This window comes from Rattus norvegicus, chromosome 15 (genome assembly GCF_036323735.1).
Source record: "Rattus norvegicus strain BN/NHsdMcwi chromosome 15, GRCr8, whole genome shotgun sequence".
In the NCBI taxonomy this organism is placed as follows: Eukaryota; Metazoa; Chordata; class Mammalia; order Rodentia; family Muridae; genus Rattus; species Rattus norvegicus.
The window spans coordinates 24,637,607-24,655,715 of NC_086033.1; the positions used below are offsets into that span (position 1 = coordinate 24,637,607).

At 45.0% G+C, this 18,109-nt stretch overlaps 1 pseudogene; it reads right to left on the bottom strand.

Moving 5' to 3' along the window:
• Positions 1-1,604: 1,604 nt before the first annotated feature.
• On the bottom strand, positions 1,605-4,278 carry Brix1-ps2 (biogenesis of ribosomes BRX1, pseudogene 2; annotated as a pseudogene).
• Positions 4,279-18,109: the final 13,831 nt, after the last annotated feature.

An 18,109-nucleotide genomic window follows, 5' to 3' on the forward strand; every position in this document is an offset into this window, starting at 1 on the left:
ACACCTCACAATCCTTACCTTCATGTCTTAGTGCTCTTGGGCTCAGTTAAGGTCTGGGAAAATGACTACTATGGCTCCAAGCCCTGCAGCTTGCAGCTCACGGTCTAAAACGTAAGAGCATCCCAATATTCAGTCCTGTAGAAGGGCTCAGGCTAGCTGTCTTGGGACAAATCAGTACTTAACCCATCAGTGTGCTGTCTAGTTTTATGCCAACTTGGCCATCTGAGAGGAGGGAGCCTCAATTTAAAAGAAGAAAAAAAGCCTTCATAAGATCAGGCTGTAGGTAAGCCTACAAGGCATTTTCTTAATTATTGATGGATGGGGAAGGGACCAGCTCACTGTGGGTGGGGCCATCCCTGGGCTGATGGTCCTGCTTCTGCATCAGTTCCTGCCTTCAGGTTCATGTCCTGTTTGAGTTCCTGTCCTGACTTCCTTCAGTGATGGACTACTTTGTGCAAGTATAGCTTAAATATACCCTTTCCTCCTCAACTTCCTTTTGGCTGTGGTGTTTCACCACAGCCATGGAAACCCTAAGACATGGGAAGAGAGATCAGTCTAGCCTCAGTCCCATGCACACCTATCGAGAAGGCATCGGTAGACAAAGCTACATGGGGTTTTCTGCTTGCTTATGTCTTATGTAAAGTTAAGCTTAGCTTGTGATTACATTCGTTGGCCGGCATGCACACACAAATAAATATAAAAGAATAAAATAAAAATACAGAAAATTGAAATTCTACTGCCAACAGGAATGAGATGCAAGCTAAACGTGTGAACTGCAATAGCGGCCGTGCTTCACGGCGGAAAAAGAGCAGATGGAAGAAATTTTAATGCAATCTTTTACTTAACCCACGTGTAGAAAATGCACTCATTTCGACAGGTTGGCCAGATAGAAGTTATTGAGGTGGTTTATATTATTGTTATGCTTACAGAAAAATCTCAAATTTAGATGCTAATCTAACAAAACTTAAAAGATGATGTGTGTCTTAGTGATGTATGTGAGTGAAAACTATTTTCTACATCAAATTAGTAAACATTTAAATAAAATAAAACTCAGCATTACTAAAGAAATAGAAACAGTAGTACTCAGGAGATACTCTCTCCAGAATTCTGAAAATGCTTATCAGAGGCTTGCATTTGTAGTGTCCTTTGTTCAGATAATTTTTGTGTTTCGGAACATATTTTAAGGAACTTTTGGAGACTCAGGATGTAGCTCGCTGGTGGAGAGTTTGCCTGACATGTACAAAGCTGGTACAGCTCTAAGCATCCTGCCGGCTGTGAGTGGCCACGCACCTCCGCACTCTGTGATCTCAGCACTCAGGAGGGAGGAGAAACAGAAGTTCACATCACCCTTGGCTACACAGGGAGTTCAAGGCCTGCCTGATTTATGTGAGACTGTGCCTCAGAGAGTCAGAGAGAGACAGAGAGAAACAGAGAATGCATTTAAATGTGCCATTAAAAGTGATAGATGTTTGAGGAAGGAGAATAGATTAACCAAAACAAAGAATGGGTTGGTTGTTTTTTGTTTTTTGTTTTTTTCAGAAAACAAAAGACAAAAATCTTATGGAAACTCAGTAGTTTGTAAGGTGTGATTTTATTTGGTCTTGTTATGTTATGTTGTGTTATTTATTTATTTGAGTTCTGGTGATGTTCTCTCTAGAAAATTTAAAATTAATAGACGCCCTAATTAGACGCAAGGTAGTCTTGAATACCAAAAATATTAATACATGGACTACAAATAAATACATAATAACTGGGAAAAAATTAGCCAGCCATGGATTCATTTTGCGTTCGTTGTCTTTGTTTCCTGTTGTATTCTCCGTGCCTTTTGTAAATCCTTCTCTTTCTTGCTTTCAGATCTGTTCTTGGTTCTGGTGTTAGATGCTGTATTTCTATTACTGGTTTTCCCTCTGCCTGTCTCACAGAGGCGTCTTCAGTGGGCTCCTGGGGAGGAATAGTCTGTAGTTCTTTCCTCCTTAGCTTTTGAACCTAACCTCCCAGCCCAAGACAGGGCCTTTCTATGTAACTGTGTGTCCCGGAACTTTGTTTAGACCAGGCTGCCCTTGAACTCACAGAATCCTTCTGGCTCTGCGTCCCAAGTGCCGGATTAAAGGTGTACACATCTCACCCGGCCTCGTTTCTGAACACCATGGATCCCCTGTTTCTCTCAGTATTTTGAAGCTGTGATGGGCTTTAGACATGCTGGTACTAGCGTGAAGGCTGATAACGAGGATTTTCTTATGAAGTTGGTCCTCCAAACCTTCCCTGAAAAAACTTGGTGACACTGAAGACAAAATGAAGTCCCGTTTCCACCATAGCCATATCTTCTTCTATAATCTGGAGGTTCTAAAACCATAACCTGTAATCCAAAATGGTGGAAGTAAACACGTCCACGGACAGCTGACTCTTGGAAGAATGAGGCGGTCACAAAGGATCTGAATTAAGAGTTCTTTTAACCAAGTGCCATGTGGCAACTCATCAAAAGCAGGGCTAAGATACAAACGGGGGCAAGGGCTTCTCAAACGGTTTCCAGTCATCCTTAGCGCAGCCACGGTATGAACATTTTGAAATAAGAATTTGACAAGTGGTTCATGTGGTGAGTTTGAAAGCCACATATAGAGATCCGGTTTTCCTTAGCTTCAGAATAGATGCATTTATTGCAGGTTTTTTTTTTTTTAATTTCACAAACCTTGTTAATCCCAAGTACTTGTATCTGCTTTAGAACGAGGCATGGGCATTTGCAACTCTTGCGCTGGGCGGCTTGATCTGTTATTTACTCCTGTGATGGAGGAGGTGAGGATCCAGTTCTTACTTTTCCATTTGCGATCGCAAGAAGGACCTGCAACGTCCTCTACCTCTTCTGCCACAGCAGCCTGCTTACCTGGCTGCCCGCCATCTTTCCGGCTTCTGTGAGAGAACCTTTATGCTCCCATGTGACTTCTTGGTTGCCGCCATCTTGCTTCCGTGAGTTATTATTTTTTTTTTTTAAAGACTCTGAATACAGAGCCCGCTCTGCATGCACGGACAACACTTCCCCTGAGGTCACATGCTATTAATGAAACTCTCAGTGCCAAGCACCGGATGAGTCCCTATGGGCTCTTGGTTAGAGAGTCTCCCGGGACACCCAAAACACAGGCCGTCGTCACTGCTCTTAGCTGCACATCAGCATTAGATAGTTAGACCCTGTCGCTGAAGACTTTGAAGGCAGGACTTAGAAAAACCAAGCTGGGACTAATCTGAAAACCTCCCTCCAGCTGGCTAGCTCTCACAACAAGAGGTGCTATGCTATGCCGGTCACTGGAGATGAAAGGGGTGGGGATGGAGAGGACTCATCGGTAGTTTACCAGGGGGGTGGGGGCTGGGGGGTGGGGAATGGGGGGAGTGGACGACGACGGCGACACAGAATGCTATAATACCAGTCAGTCAGGCAAGTTGTGTTCACTGGTTCCAGAGTGGCATAAACGTCATGTGGACCCAATCAACCACTTTCTGATTGAATTTGGGACCTGTAATTCCATAGGATGGAATTCTCGTCTGACCTGCAATCCTGGTTAAAAATCTGTGGTTCTGGAAGTTGTACGTCCTGGGAAGGTTCAGTATATGCAGTTGGGACCTATTGCTGTTGTTCTGATAAGTGGGTGTGTTATCGGAGTGCCTTCTAAATATTAATGTTTATAGCCATAAGTTAGTGCTGTTCCCTCCTTCTTCCTTCACCTTGTTAATCAAACATCTTTTAGAGTAATATTATTTATAGATTGTTGACAAACCAAGTGTATCCACATATTGTCCTTACTAAGATGAAAAGCCACAGGGGACATAAGAAGGGAGACAGGAGAAACTGAGTATCATGGGTAATGTAAATCGTACACATGCACCTGACAGTTTCCTGAGTGGCCGTTGTCCATTTGCACAATGATTCACATCTACGGCAGTGGGAACACAAGAAACAGACATCTAAACGACGCCTGTATGAATGCAGCGATTCAGATAAAGCACGACAGCAACCGTGGGTTTCTAATTCAGCCAAGTTCCAGTGCTGATTTCAACTGTAACCAGAAAGGCTTCTTCTGTGGACACTGGTATCTGGTCATCGTGCTGGGAATGAGTGACTGTTGAGAGCTCAGCCCTAAACGAGACGTCTATGTGAACTCCTTTTGCAGCTCAGAAAATGTGGTAAGGAGGCAGAAGGCATGTAACATCTGGGGTGTGGGAAGCAGTGCTTTGAAATACTTCTGTACAGAACAGAGTCGTTCTTGCACCCATGAACTCACTACCATTATGGTTACCTGCAAAAGAAAGAGGAGAGGGCACGGGATTAGGAGAAGGACGTGTTGGACACCTATCCAAGGGAATGAGAGAGGGGAATTAGTCAGTGGATATGTTGAAGATACTTTGTATCTATGTATGAAGTTGTCCAAGAATAAAGTAAAATACATCTAAAAAAGAAATACAAGTAATGGACGCTAGAGTCTCAGTTGAAGTTTCTGCTGTCCTGATAAACATTATGACCAAAAGCAACTTGAAAAGGAAAGGGTTTATTTCACCTTAAAACTCTGAAATAACATTTTACCACTGAGGGAAGTCAGGGTAGAAACTCAAGCAGGAACCTAGAGGCAGGAACTAAAGCAGAAGCCATGGAGTGGTGCTACTTACTGGTTTGTTCCTCCTGGCTTGCCCAGTTTGTTGTCTTGTCCACTCCAGGACCACCTACCTAGGTATAACATCACCCACAATGGGCCAGGTCCTACCCTCCCCCCACGTCAACCATTAGTCAAGAATACACGCATTATGTTTACAATATCTTCATCCATTGGATACCAGTTCAAATAATGAATTTCCCTGTTGTAGGAGATGGGACTCTGGGCTTTTGGCAGGTAAATCCCCAAGCTGTGCCTTCAGTATTTTCAAGGTCTCCTTGTCTTTACAGTTCAGCGCATGTCTAAATCCTGCAGAAAGTTCTTAATAATCTCTGAAGAGGGATGCTGTGGTCACTTGCATTTTTCCTTAGACGTGATTTACTGTAAGCCTACTCTGCCCACTGGGGTACATCAGGAAGGCAGGGACAAAGCTCATCTGGGTCACCACCATGGCTTTATCCCTATAGCATTGCTTAGTACACCCCAGTGCTCAACAAATATTATCTAACTAACTGATTAAATGCCTATTTATGTTTCAAAAGTAATTTACCATTTTCTTCCCTTTTTAGCATGACAAAAATTTGATTTTATTAAGAAGTTACAAATAGAGCCTTCAGACCCCCAAAAGAGTAAACACTAAAATCCTCCAAACAATTCTTTTGTTCTTAGGGACTGCGTGAATTCAAAGGACATTTATAATGCCTGATAATGCTCTAGGAAGTTAGCCAAGAACTTTACCATCACCGGGAGTTTTGAAACCTTCGGGACTTTTCTCCTGGTGTGTTTAAGAACGTTCTCGTTCGCTCTGAGCAAGGAATGTGCTGGCTGATATTGGCATCGTTGTCTTTCCCCCGCCTCCCCCCTAAGTAACGCTGCGGCTTCTTTTCAGGGTCACATACGATTCCAGCTGCCTTTGAGGTGTGCAGAAGGCAGCCCTCCGAGCTTCCCCCAGGTCACCCAGCTCTAATCAGAGACAATCCGCAGAACACAGTACAGTTTCACAGCAGGATAAAGAGCTGGTTTCTATAAGGTAATATTTCTCTCTTGAGAAAGAGTTGTCTGTAACTCCGGTACTGTCAAATTTCCAGGTCATCTTCTCTTGCTGGGAAAAAGAATCCTTATGAGGAGAGCTTGTTTCCTGGAGAGAGAGGAGGCAACAGCTGCCCTCTGAACTGACCCTCCATCTCAGAAAGAGGGCTACAATGAGCCCCGGGGAGGTGGAGAGCTGTGGGCAGATGAGGTGAGGGTGAAGACAGAAGGAAGATCCCTTAAGTAGGATGACTTGCGTGGACCTCTGTGAATCTCTTGCAAGCAGACCAGTGCAGTCATCCGCCAGGCTCGGATCATTTTCATGTGGACGTTGTCCTGAAGATTAATAGGGCTGTATATGGACTCCTCCGATGAAAGCAGAATCCTTTAATGGCATTTTCAAGGGTAAAGGAGAGAGGTCAGATTGCTGTGCAGAGGAAGAGAAATTGCAACCACTCTTCATGTGTATCAATGAAGGTGTTTTATGCCCCTTGTGCAATAGCTACCCCTTGTGTCCCCAGGGAAGCGAGTGGAGTGGTCAGTCATTGCCTGTGCCTGGCTCTCTCCCCATTAAAACCCTCTGCTTGGCCCAGTTCTTCCTCATCCCGGAAATGGAGGAGGGGCTGTGTTGCAGAAAGGTCTACTTTGTCTTGAACACAAGCCCCGCCCCCTAGAGTATGTATATGGTTATCATAGCATTTCTGACTTTACCTACCTTGGAGAACAGGCCAATGAAATGTGTTTGTGACCTTCGGAGCCTGCCTCATTAAAAAATAAACCCAGGGAGACGAAACAGACACTGGATGGAGAACTGCATCCTGATGCCTGGCTCAGGCCAAACTCTATTGCATCATTTGGTCATATTTGCTGAATGTCTTACTTGCGCCATTATCTGTTTTTCCACGTGTGTGCTGCTTCTCGAGTTTTAGTTGCTTTTATTTACCAAATGTCTTATTCGTTCTATTATCTAGTTTCTCAGATGTGTTCTTCTTCACCCCAGAAAGAGAGCCTGGTCTACCAAAGTCGCCGCAGGGGTTAAGCTCAGAGATACCAACCCCAGCAGTGAGACTTCGCCACCAATACTTGGGAAGAACACTGCATCCATCATTCACTTGGCAAGAATTAAACTCCCTGTTCTATCCTATGACTTCAGTCACTCGGCAGCTCTCGAGGCTACTGCTGTGTCCCTCCAACCGTATTCTAGAAACAAACAAGCAAAGAAGTAGACGCTTGGAATCACCTGCAATTTAAAGAACTTGTATTAGTGCTTAGACGAACAACAACGACCCACAGACATAAATAATACATACCAGGAAGCCCGTGAGAGGAAGGCTCGACAATGGCAGGCATCTCTGAAAGTATCCGATGAATACTTTGAAATACACTGAAAGAGCACGACATCCCGCTTAGTATTTGGGGTGTTTATGTCTTGTATTTTACTTTTTTATTTTCATGCAAATGCTAGACAGGGAAAAAATGACTTTTCTATTCTCACGAAGTCTAGGCCGCTTTACTTGTGGCCAAGCACAGAACTAACTGTAAAATAATCACAAGCTGGGAGACAAATCATGTTCAGAACTAGCGTAAACACGCAAGGAGGAGGGCCACAATAGCAGATGCTATGCAGAATTTTCTTTCTGTCCCAAACAGTGTTCAGAAGAGAATGCATTCCGCATTCTCTGAAGACTTTTCATTTTTCCCTTGCGTACTCCTTCACTTGGCCAACTTTATTACCATCTGAATTCTAGTCATCAGCATTCAAAAGCTGCATATCCTGTCTCAGTCAGCATAGGCTGCTGTGACCAAAATGCACAGCCCCCGTGGATTAAAAAGCACACATTCATTTCTCACAGTTTCGGAGGTAGGAAGTGGGAGGTCAGGGTGCCAACATGAAGGGGTTCTAGAGAGGACATGTGTGAGAGTTTAAGTTGTCAAGTTGACATAATCTAGAACAGAGTCTCAGGGAGAGATTTCCCAGGTCAGCCTTGCCTGTGGGCATGTCTGTGGGGGGGACTGTATTGGTTATGTATTGATGGCAACATGGGCGGCAGCATTCCCTGGGCTTGGCTCCTGGATTGTATATGCAGCAGGGGGAGATGAGGTCCATCCCATGGGCATTAACTCATTATGTTTTTCTTGGTTATGGATACAATGTGATTGAAGCTTCCAGTTCTTGACATTCTAACTTCCCTGAGATAGATGACTATGCCCTGGCACTGTGAGCTAAAGGAATCCCTTTCTCTACTAAGCTGCTTTTGTCAGTGTATTTTATCACAGCAACAGAAAATGACACTAAGGCACCATAACATCATTACCACCTGCCTTCCTTGGTGCATACACACAGGGTGAGAAAACTCTGATCTCCTCTATATATAAGGCATTCATCGTATCCTAAGGAACTCATCCTAATGAACTCATCTAACCCTAATCATCTCCCAAAGACCCACTCCAAAATGCCATCACATTTGGGACATATGGATCTGTGTATATGAATAGTCTGTAGCATAGACAACCAACTCATATGCATTCTTATAGGTTTACTGGGAACCTGCATGACATCACAACTACAAGTCATATCTGAGTATAGATGTACATTACAAAGACTTTCAGATTGCTCTGTCTCAAAGCTAGGTAAGACCTGATGGTTCTTGTAGCCATAGTTATTAAGGCATGGTTTCACCAAACAATTTTACTAGGTGATGTCCTATCTCATTTCAAGTAGATCAGAAACTGTTCCAAGGGTTTTAATTTTTTTCTGTGTAAGACTTTGAGTTACCCAGGAGGCTCCACAGAAGCCACAGTCTACGCTTTTACATGTTCATGTTTACCTCATTTCAGAAAATAATCACTGGGGCTATGTCCTGTGGTTCAAAGGTAAGTAGGACACGCGTCCCATTCAATGGGCTAACAACCTGAGAATAAACATGTAAATAAGTAGCCAACACTGTAAGAAGCATAGAAGTCAACATGGATACTAGGTTCCAGGAGAACATGAGTGCAAAAGATCCTCCCTGGGGTGGTATGTATCTACAGAGTAGATTCATGCTTGTAATAATTTAATCTCCTCTGTCAACCTGACTGGACCTAGGAGACTGCTAAGGCACACTTTTGGATGTGTCTGTGAGGGTGTTTTTAGAGAGGAATAATTGAAAAGGAAAGGCCATTCCATGGGTTGGGAAGCTTTACTAAATGGGGGTGGGGGGAGAAAGCCAGCTAGTCACAATGATTCAATTTTCAGCATTGATATATCTTTCCTGCCACAATGGATTGATCCCTCTGAACCCCTAAACAAAGTAAATTTATCTAAGTTTAACTTGGTTTTTGTTTTGTTTTGGTAATTGTGGTGGTTTGAATAGGTATGACCCTGGTAGACTCATGTGTCTGATTGCTCGGCTCATGTTGAGTGACGCTATTAGGAAGTATAGCCTTGTTGGAGTACATGTGGCTTTGCTGGAGGAAGTGTGTCACTATGGTGGGCTTTGAGATCTCCTATGCCCAAGTTCTGTCCAGCGTGGAATCCAGTCCCCCTCTGCTGCCTGAGGATCAGGATGTAGAACTCTCAGCTCCTTCTCTAGCACCATGTCTGCCTGGGTGCTGCCATGCTTCCTACCATGATAATAATAGACTGGACCTCTGAACCTTCAAGTCAGCACCAATTAAATATTGTCCTTTATAAGAGTTGCCTTGGTCATGATGTCTCTTTACATCAGTAAAACCATAACTAAGACAGAAGATGGTACCAGGAGTGGGGTATTGCTGTTATACAGGCCTGAGAATACTTTTGTTCAGAGGAATGAGGATTTTGGAACTTTGGTTTGGGAAAGCTATAGAATACTTCAGGCAGTGCTTAATGGACCATGTTAGTAGAAATGTAGAAGACAGTGATGCTGAGGGTGATTTGAACTGTGGGGGCCTGGCTCAAGAGGTTTCAGAGGAGAAGACTTTTAGTATGTTGTCTAGAGATTATTCTTGTGATATTTTGGTGAAGATGTGGCTGCTTTTTGTCCTTGTCTGAAGAGTCCACCTGAGTCTAAAGTAAAGAGATTTAGATTAATTGTATTGGCAAAGGGAATCTCGAAACAGCCTAGCATAGACTCTGTCTTGCGGTTCATCTTTATGAGAGCATTTTTGATCAAATGTAGAAAGTTAAGACAGAAAAAAATAGAAAATATATGGTTCAAGGATTTAGGGAGTTCCAGGAAGTAGAATGGAGCTAAATCCTGTGTTCACAGAGACAGAGATTAAAGTTTTTAAACGGAATTAAGGAAGTGGTAACCTCAGAGCAAGATCCCACTCAGCTAAGCTTTCATCTTGTCGAAGGATGTTCCCCAAGGGACGTTGCCACCTATTCTAAATTTACAATGCATTTGTGGTTGTACAAGGGACAGTTATAACATACTAGGTGTTATTACGACCTAGTCATTGTTTTCATTTGGATTTAAGGAGATATGATTGGGTGTCGGGTTGACAAGGGATGGATTGTTATAGCTATTCTTGGTTGTCAGCCTGACTATATCTGGAATGAACTACCATCCAGTAATGGAGGGCACAGCTGATCCAGATCTTGAAGCAAGAAGGCATGCCTTTGATTTGGATCTTGAGGCTAGAAGAAACAGACTTTTGATCTGGGTCTTGAGATAGGATGACCCATGAAAATTGCTTCATCCATCCACAATAGAAGAATGAATTTTTTCATAGACTGTTTTCAGGGTGGTGTCCATGGGTCCCATCTCTTTTTATAGGGTCCTCATTTGAGTGATCTCATCTCCTCAGGTGACTACAATCAACGTGGTTGATGCTTCCTTGCCTTCCAGGTTCCATCTCTGACCACGTAAACTCCCATGCCACCCCTCTTGGAACTGCTACAGAGGTCTAAGAATAAACAGAATTCATTTATTCCAGAATAAAGTCTCCCTTATTTCAGAGCTCCCGTGTAATTCACCCTCTTGTCTTTCCCTCCAGTCTCAGCTAGTTCCAGTCATGTTTCCTTAGACAGAAGCAGCTGATGCCTACCTGGGTTGTCAGCCTCAGCCACCATCCTCAACATTTTCCTGTCACTGATTGCTCCCAAACGGTCCCCTAACAGCCCTAGGATAGGACCTGTCTTGTGGATCATTTTGGAAATGTGTATGGGGCTATGATTTGGGGTCACCACAAAGACTGTGTGAGCATTAAGTAACTGGGGTCCAGAAAAGAAAGATGTCTGTAATATCCAGGGCTCCATACAGCCCACCAAATGCCCAATTCTTACAGACAAGTAGCAAATACAGCACGTTGTCTGTTTTTTAAATTTATTGGGCTGGAAAGATGGCTTGACAGTTAAGAGCACACACTGCTCTTCCAGAGGACCTGAGTTCTATTCCCTGCACCCATAACAGGCAGCTCACAACACCCCCCCCCTGTGACTTCAGCTCCAGGGGTCCCAATCCCTCTTCTGGTCTCTGCTATCACTCCCATTCTGTTCACAAGAACATAGCCACACATGGACACACCATTAAAAGTAAGACAAAACTTTAGAATTTTTATTTCTTATAATTAGGACCTTAAGTTGATTTTCAAAGTTATTAAGGTAGTCAGACTACAGTATCTGTGAATTTCATTCCAACACAATAAAAACAATGACATAAGCTATTCTTTTTTGTTTCTGTGGCTGTTGTTTGTTTTTTGAGACTGGGTTTCTCTTCGTAGCCGTGGCTATCCTGGAACTCACTCTGTAGGCTAAGTTGGTTTCAAACTCAGAGATCTGCTTGCCTTTGCCTCCCAACTGCTGGAATTAAAGGCATGAGCTGACCAGCACAACTTCTCCTTACAGAAAGGCAGCATTTCTCAGATAGAGTGTGGCATTGCTAATTGGCTTAGTTAGTATTTCTATTGCTATGAATGAAACACAATGTCCAAAAGCAAGTTGCGGAAGAAAGGGTTTATTTTGCTTCCACTTCCATACCACTGTTCATCACCAAAGGATGTCAGGGCTGGAACCTGGAGGCAGGAGCTGATACAGAGGCCAGGGAGGGGCTATCCTCACTGGGTTGCTCCCTATGGTTTGCTCAGCTTGCTTTCATATAGAACTCAGGACCACCAGCTCTGGGGTGGCACCGCCCACAGTGAGTTGGGCCCTCCTACGTCACCTATTAAGAAAAATGTAAACTTGCCTACAACTCAATATTATAGGGAATTTTCTCAATTGAGGGTCCCTCCTCCCAGGGTACTCTAGTTTCTGTCAAGTGGACATAAAATTAGAGGGCTCACTGATCTACATCACGGCACAGGTAGTGTGGAAACACCCACTAGTTGTACTATACCACATCTCAAATACAGTATGGAAACACTCTCTGCCTTATAGACACCCCCGCCCACACTGCACTCCACAAATATAGCATGGAAAACAAACCACCCTGCACTTTCCAGATACACTGTAGGAGTGCTTATCAAAAGGAGAGGTTGACAGCTGGTACCTCATGTCCTAGTGTGGTCCCTAAGCATGGTTCCTTTCACCTAGGGTTGTTAGTTAAGGCCAAAGTTCATACTGTCTTAGTCAAGGTTCTATTGCCGGGAATAGATACCATGGCCACAGCAACTCATACATTAAAACATTTACCTAGGGCTGGTCTACAGTTCAGAGACTCAGTCCATTAGCATCATGATAGGAAGCATGGCAGCATGCAGGCCGACATGGTGCTAGACGGGGAGCTTGAGAGTTCTATGTCTGGATTGAGAGCAGCAGAAAAAAAAGTGAGCCATTGGGCCTGGCTTGAACATCTGGAATCTCAACCCCCTGCCGCCCCCACCACTTCCTCCCACAAGCCACACCTACTCCAACAAGGCCACACCCCCTAACAGTAAGTACCATTCCCTACGATCTTATGAGAGCCATTTTTATTTAAACCACCAGGAAGGTAAACAACAAAATTATATTTTTAATGTAAGTGTGTCTCATGCAATAAACCTATCCACTCTTTACTTAATTCAAACTTCACAAGGTGTCTTGTATACCTGCCGATCTGGCAAACCCAAGGTGGTTGTTATTTTTCTCAACATTCCTTGCTATAGTTTTGCCAAATACTTTTGTTCTGTTTTGCTTTCTAGACAGGGTTTCTCTTTGTGTCGCCCTGGAACTTGCCCTGTAGACCAGGCTGGCCTTAAACTCACCCAGATCTGCCTCCGCCTCCGCCTCCGCCTCCGCCTCCGCCTCCGCCTCCGCCTCCGCCTCCGCCTCCGCCTCCGCCTCCGCCTCCGCCTCCGCCTCCGCCTCCGCCTCCGCCTCCGCCTCCGCCTCCGCCTCCGCCTCCGCCTCCGCCTCCGCCTCCGCCTCCGCCTCTGCCTCGGGATTAAAGGTATGAGCTACCACTGTCCAAAATTAAGAGCTTTTTAATGTCTCTGTGCTTCGTGGGAAAAGCCAAAGGTCTAGATTTGGGTTGTTCTCAGCTTGAGTAAAGACTGTTCTAGTTAGATGAGGTCAACGCACCACAGGTTACCCCAACTCCAGTCCCAGTCTCTACTCCATCCTGTGGTTCACAAAAGTATTAAACTAAGCTAAGAGGAAAGCAAACTCTTTTACCTATGTATGGCGTCTTTTAAAACAGGCTGGCAAGACTGACATTCAGAGGCAGTGTCTGCCAAGCCTGAGTTCAAACCTCCTGACCCAGGAACTCCTAACGGCTGTCCTCTGTATCTCAACAATCACCCACCAACACACACTAAATAAACGCGGCGACAGTATTTTAATAGGAAAATGCGAGACAACTCAATGGGGCCACACAGTTCCACAGAGAAGCAGGGCGTTCTCCTGAGGACATAAAGCGTTGCTATGCCTCATTGGTTTTACCCCGGACCAGCTTAAACTCAGAGAGGCTTGAGCACAGAAACACACCGACACGGGTGAAAAACCAACCCGGTGTTTTTTTGTTTTTGTTTTTGTTTTTATTTTTTCTGTTTTTCTTGAGCTGGTTTTCCTCCCACAGCGATTAAACTGGGGCCCCGAGCCAAGAGGAAAGGGCCTGAGGAGGCAGTTAGAGTTAGCGTCAGACACATAGGAGACACAGGTTTTGGCTTTGTGGGAACTTTGTTCAGTTTTCGTCTGGAAAATGGTTTCCGTTTCTAGAGCAGCTATGTTGGAGATCGAGTCCTGGAGGCCCTCGGAGCTTTAAAGTAAGGTGTGCAGGGCGCAGGGCGCAGAGTGCAATGCTTCTCCATAGTGTTAAAAATAAACAAACCCCAAACAAGGAAAAACCAAAAACAAACAAACAAACAAAAAAGCAAAACCAAAAGCAAACAAAAAAAAAAAACCAAAAAACAAAAAACCTAAGCTATTTGTAATAAACTCCATTTGTGTATTGGGATACTTCCGGAAGGGAAGCCAAACAGACAGAAGTCAAGGCCTAAAATGGACGCAGTTGTTTTTTCTAATCGGCACAAACTAGTTGGCGCCAGATGCTAATTACACAGATTTTCTTCCGCTTGCCCCTACCTCAGATCAGTTTGCTGCATAACTATGCAACTCTTGGTGTGGACCGTCCTGGGTGTGGGCCCCACTACAGGCTTCTGCTCAGGACTCTGGATCTCCAGATTACCTTTTACTCCCAACCCCCAACCCCGCATGCACACCCTCTTGTGTCACTTTGTGGCTCTGGCTGACCCGGAGCTGGCTATGTAGACATGACTGGTCTCAAATTCACAGAGATCTACCTGCCTCTGCCTCCCGAGTGCTGGAATTGAAGTCGTGAATCTCTACATGTCTCCACCCCCAGGACTTTGAAAGGGAGGACACCTGTTCTAAATCTGCTCTGCCTCGGGGTCTCTCCAGCTCCCTGGAATTCTGCAAGGGTGGAGAAGCCAGTGGGCTGTGGCTCACAGTGAACGGCACAATGGATTCATGTGCTTACCTTCTCAGGCCATAAAGGTGCACAAGCTCAATGTGAAAAAGAAAAAAAAAAAAAGACTTCCTAGTTTTCAAGGTACCGATCGGTTCTCAAGTCTCACAACTTCTCTGCTAACTCAGGATAATCAGATTTTATTTAGGAATGCAGATGGGGAAATGAAGTTTATAAAGCACCAGCTAATTCAGATGCAACATTTTATTAGAAAGAAGGCGGGACCAGAAAGAGTACGTGGGTGGACCGAGGCCAGGGAGCAGCAGAATTAGTATCAGAACCTGGGGGTTGCTAACTTCTAGCCCAAGGCTTCCTGCAGAATGCCCCTTTTCAGGAAGCCCTGAGATCCCACTGGGGACATGGTTGTGCTGGGAGATGCTCACTGGTTCAGACCACAGCAGGACTAGGTCGTTAGTTGGCGCCATTGCCAATCAGCTGGGGCCTCCCCTAACCGGTTCCAACCCACCAGCTGGGTCAGGAATGCAACTTTGACCCATGGTCCCGAGTCCAGGGATGCTTAGAAAGCTCAGAGCTTCTGGGTCTGCTGGTGTGGCAGGTGCCCCAGTGCCCTTGGTATTTTCCCTGCACTGTGTAGCTCGCCACATGACCAGGACAGAGTTCACCTGGGAAATTCCATTTCTGAGCCTTACTTTATTAATGGAACTGAACGGAATGTTGCATTTTCTACGGAGGGCAGGGGAGGGGGGAGGGGGGCGGCGGATCTGTGAGCCCCGACGGACTAACGGTTGCTTGAAATAATGAACTGGGATCATCATCGAGCCTGCCTGTGCCAGACAGAGGCTTAGCAATGTCCTTCCAGAGCCAGAGTTATAATGTAATCTGTTATGTGTGACTCAAACCCCCAGCAAGTTTAGGCTTATCTCCATACATAAGAGTCTGAGAGTTAAAATGACCAGACTAGTATCACATCAGTGTGACACTGCCCCAGCCATGACTGCAACAGAGTGCCCTAATTACCCAAAAGCTTCTCCCCAGGTGGCATTTAGCTGATGGATCTTGTCACCCATGTAGATTCTTCTCTCTCTCTCTCTCTTCCTAATTAATTCATGTGAACCACATCGACTTGCTGAGGGAAAATGGCCCCTGAAAACGTACTGAGAGAAACAGTAGAAGGCTCCTCCCTGTAGATTAGGTACTCCCTGTCCCCATGCAGCACCCCCAGCCACCTTTGCTTAAATTGCCTGGGCATCAGGTGGGACGAAGTCCCCATGAAAAGTTTCTGGTTGCCATGGAAATGATCATTCTGCTTTCCACGGAGACTAACTTGGAGCAAGTCTCTCTGATCCACCGACAGAATGAGAGAGGTTAAGTCTCTCTCTGATCCCCCTCCTCCTTCCCTTTCTGTTCTCCCTCCTCTGCCCCTCCATATACCCTTGTACACCCACATTGAAGTACATAAAATGTTTTGTGGGACCATTGATGGTGACTGCCAAATATTTCCAGCATACGCCCCCACAGCCTTTGGTAGGTACCTGGGGCCATATTAGTTTGCTGCCAAGTCCTATCGGTCACTTCTGAGTGGCACTTTTGTTCACCACCATGTTAGAGCACTCTTCCCCCTCAGCTGTTGCCCTATCACCTGAGGCCCTCAGTGACTGCTTCAAACTGACCAACACTCACTCCAGGAACCTATAGTGGACAAAAGCTTCAGCAAGAGTGGTCGAGGTGTCCCAAGCTCGTGGGAACAGAGTTATCTGTGAACGCAGCAGAGGGCCCTCACTGACTAAGACACGTTTAGAGAGCCAGCCGATAGTGTACCTATTCTTCCTGTACCTATTCTTCCTCTGCATAAACTGAGGAGCTGTCCCGCCCATCTTGCACTTAAAAAAACCCCAGCTGAGAGGAATGAATTAGCTTGTCAGAGAACAAGGTGGCACTTCCACCTTCTCCACCTCCTACCCTGAGACCCTGGCCTTGGCCAACACTCACCTCTGCTCCCCAGTGCTGTGTGAGGCTACAGGGCAGTTAACACTCGCCACAGGTGCTTGCAAACGTGAGTTTGCTTCAGCTTGTCACCTCACTGCATAACAGGACTTTCTTTTCATCCTCAAGATCCACGTGATTCAAACGGAAGTCTTAGTGGGGTTTACTTGTTTCCACAGCTTTATTATTCAGTATGTGTGTGGGTGTCTCTTATGAGGAGGACCGTACATGGGAGTGCAGGTGCCTGAGGCATCAGATTGCCCTGGGGTTGACACTGCAAGGCTGGGAGCCACCTGACTGGGAAGCTGGGACTCAAACTTGGATCCTCTGGAATTGCGGTTCGAGCTCATAACTGCTGAGTCATCTCTCCAGTCCCACCAGGGAATTTGATTTTTTGACAAGTCATTATAATTTGATGCTTGACATTTCATCATTTTCCAGAACACTGTGATCTGGCAAATATAAACCCTCCTCACAGCAAGCGGCCCTCAGCGAAGAAAGTTAGTTTTATTAACCAAAAGAAAAAAAATCATTCTTCCAATTGATGGCTGTGTGAACGACCTTTGGCCTGTTGTAATATAGCAATGTGTCTACCGCAGTAAAAATGCCAGGGTGAGACAAGACCCACCAGAGGCAATAAAGGAGTGACATTCCAAAGACAAACGCACTGGAGACACTTATGACAGCCCTGGGAAGGAGGGGGCAGCGATCGGTTATAAGAAGTGACAGTGTTTTGGCAACCTCCATAACTTTAACTGACAGGAAAAATAAAGCTAGTATAAATTACTTCTTTAAAGGAGCAAGCCAGGAACGTTCCAAACAGAAATCAAAGTTAGTTTGGGACTTTGATTGACAGCCGCCAGGTCCCCCCTCCTCTACCAGTGCACTGAGGTAGGCGTTTCCCCGAGACAGACATTAAAACCTTTCTAGCGCTACTAATTTCTCTTTGGTTATTTGATTTAATCTGGGTTTTATTCTGCTGTTAATCCTCTCAGACTTACTCTGCCCCTCAGATGGTCTCTTTGAGGCATATCCTCATCTGGGTCTGCTTGTGGCTAAAGGCAAATCCTCCATAAATTTAGTCAGGAATAGAGAGGGTTGTCCATTCAAACAGCTATTGTTTGTAATGCTGTGTTTCCTAAAGACATTACGAGATACTGTGATTTTTTCCCCCTTACTTTTATTTCTGTGGGGTGCACGCATGTGCATTTGGTGGTGTGTGTGTGTAGGTCAGGTGTGTGTGTGTGTGTAGGTCAGAGCACAACTTCAGGGAGTCAATTCTTTCTTTCCACTGGGTAGGTCTGAGGACGGAACTGGGGTCTTTAAGCTTTGTGTGTGGCAAGTGACTTTACCTGCAAAACCATCTCGACACCGTACGGTATGATTTTTGGCTGGCTATAAGTGGATCCCAAAATACGAGCGTGATGTACCCTAAAAATGCTTATATTTTTTCCCCTTTCCCTTCTGCTTTCTTAAGTTGTATATGTACTTTCTTCCATATAAAGTGTCTGGAATTGACTCTTTATCTTTTTCTCAGGCAGCTTATTTATCTATTAAAACGGGTCAGGCAGAAGCATCTCCTGCTGGTGGATAGCTACATCCAGCACAGCACCTCTAGGATTGGGACATGCA